General features: G+C 36.0%; 1 pseudogene; it reads left to right on the top strand.

Annotated features, from left to right (window-relative positions):
* The first annotated feature begins 1798 nt into the window (after positions 1-1798).
* LOC145716680 (dual specificity protein phosphatase 22 pseudogene) lies at positions 1799-2264 on the top strand (annotated as a pseudogene).
* Positions 2265-2568: the final 304 nt, after the last annotated feature.

Here is a 2568-nt window from a genome sequence, read left to right as displayed (position 1 = left end):
AGCCTTATTGCCTCAAGGGGCTGAAGAACAACCTGACCAAACATGGACTGAAAAATAAGCTACTCTGACCCATGGATGACTTCTAAGAAGCCAGGCTTAAAAATAAAATCACACTCACCTCTAGTGATCTAGAATATTGTGTGCATGCCCAAGACACTTACCCTCACATAAATAACTGTAGAGAGAACCTCCAAGCTACTAGTCCCTGAATAAAAACAAGTCAAAATCGTAAAAAGTCTCTGAATTATAAAAGCAGTCTCCAAGCTACACACACATGCAATGGGAAAAGGCAAGAACCTAACTAGCTCAGAAGAATTAAGCAGAAGTCAGACCACTAAGTGATATATGTGGACCCAAGGAGAACCTTAGGAAGCCTGGCTAAAATAAAAACAAGGAAAGAATAGTGAGTTGTAACATAAGAGGCTGCATACTGCAGAGGAATGGATTTCACAGATTTTTTCCTGCCAAGTCATAAACACACAAACAGTAGCCAGAACAAGAAGTCTAAAAGGAGAAGATTGATCAGGATCCAGAGTTGCTGTACTACGTGTCTAAAGTGTCAGGTTTTCAATAAAAATTATGAGACATAAAAAGAAACAATATGGTTCATATGTAGGAAAAGAAAAAGGTGATAGAAACTGCCTTTGAGGGGCTCATATGTTGGACTTAGCAAGAACTTCAAAGCAGCTATTACAGAATTAAAGGCAAATATGATAAAAATGACTCATCAGATAGTGAATATTAATAAAGACATAAGAATTATTTTAAAAAGAAACAAATGGATATTCTGGAGTTGAGAAGTACAAGAACTGAAATTAAAAAATCACTAGAAAAGTTCATTGTAGATTTAAGCTAATAGAAGAAAGAATCAGCAAGCCTATAAAGATAATACAATCTAAAAACAGGGAAAAAAAAGAATATAGAAAAATAAACAGAAACTCAGAAAAATGTGGGACATCATTAAGACCACCAACATACACATAATTGGAATACCAGAAACAGAGGAGAGACAAAAAGAGATACAAAAGTTATTTGAAGGAATAATGGCAGGAAACTTTAAAAATTTTATTAAGGGGGCTCTGGGTGCCTCAGTCAGTTGAGTGTCCAACTCTCGATTTCCAGTTGGGTCGTGATCTCAGGGTCGTTGGATTGGGCCTCGTGTTGGGCTCTGTGCTTGGGGTGGGGGTCGAGTCCTGCTTGGGAGTCTCTTCTTCCCTCTCCCTCTGCCCCTCGCCCCTGCATGCTCTCTTTCTCTCTCTCTCTCTGAAATAAATAAGTCTTAAAAATAAATAAAATTTTATTTAAAAACCTTAATTTCACATTTAGGAAACTCAGCCAACTCTAATACATTTGACAGTAATACAATGGAGTGGGATGGGAATGAAGCTATACTGGAATAAGGAAATGACACCAGACGATAACTTGAACAGGAGAAAAAAAGAACCAAAAATGGTAAATAAGAAAATAAACTATAAATATTTGTGTACTCCTTTCTCCTCATAACTTCTTTAAAAGACATAACATTGTGTAAATAAATAATTAAAACAATGTATTATTGGGTTTATAACCTATATAGACATAATATGCAAAACAATAGCAGTAAAAAAATAAATAAAGGGAAGTAGAATAGCACTATCTAGAAGTAACACTTCTATACTCTATTGGGACATTTAAAGAATTTAATACAAATTCAGTGGGGGAAGAATAGCCTTTTTTACAAATGGTGTCAGGACAACTAGATACATACATGCAAAAGCGTGGAATTAGACCTCTACTTCACACTGTACAAGAAAATAACTCATAATGACTCAAAGACCTAAATCATGACCATCACCGACTTTGGCTGGGAGGATGCCCTGCACACTGTGTGTGCAGGGAGGTCCTGTGCCAACCCCAACCTGGGCTTCCAGAGACAGCTCCAGGAGTTTGAGAAGCATGAAGTCCACCAGTACCGGCGGTGGCTGAAGGAAGAATATGGAGAGAGCCCTTTGCGGGATGTGGAAGAAGCCAAAAACATTCTGGCCACTGCAGGAATTCTGAAGCACTGGGCCTTTCTCAGAAGACTGTAAGGTACCTGAAGTTTCTGAAATATCGCAAAGCCACAGAGTTTAGGCTGGTGCTGCCAAAAAGAAAAGCAACCTAGAGTTTATTTTTAAGTATCCAGAAGCGATTTGTAAATTTGGTTTTCATTTTAAACTGAAAACATGTGTAATGATGTTCTATGTTGAGAACTAAAGATACTCTTCCCCAAGAGAAAATATTTTTACCTTAAAAAAAAATGTAAGAAAAAAGAAAATGTAAGAATTAAAACTATAAAAATTTGAGATGAAAACATAGAAGTAAATCTTTGTGACCCTAGATTAGGCAATGATTTTTTTTTTTACATAGGTTTACGTATGACACCATGTAGATAAACGGCAGTTCATAAAAATTAAAAACTTTCCTGCTTCAAAGCATGTCATAAAGAAACCAAAAAGATAATATACAGAAGTTGGATAAAATATTTACAAATTATATATCTCAAAAGGGACTTGTATTCAGGATATATAATGAACTCTTACAAATTCA

Source organism: Leptonychotes weddellii, chromosome 13 (genome assembly GCF_054177405.1).
Source record: "Leptonychotes weddellii isolate Sample4059 chromosome 13, ASM5417740v2, whole genome shotgun sequence".
Classification (NCBI taxonomy): Eukaryota; Metazoa; Chordata; class Mammalia; order Carnivora; family Phocidae; genus Leptonychotes; species Leptonychotes weddellii.
This window is presented reverse-complemented; position numbering and strand designations above follow the sequence as displayed.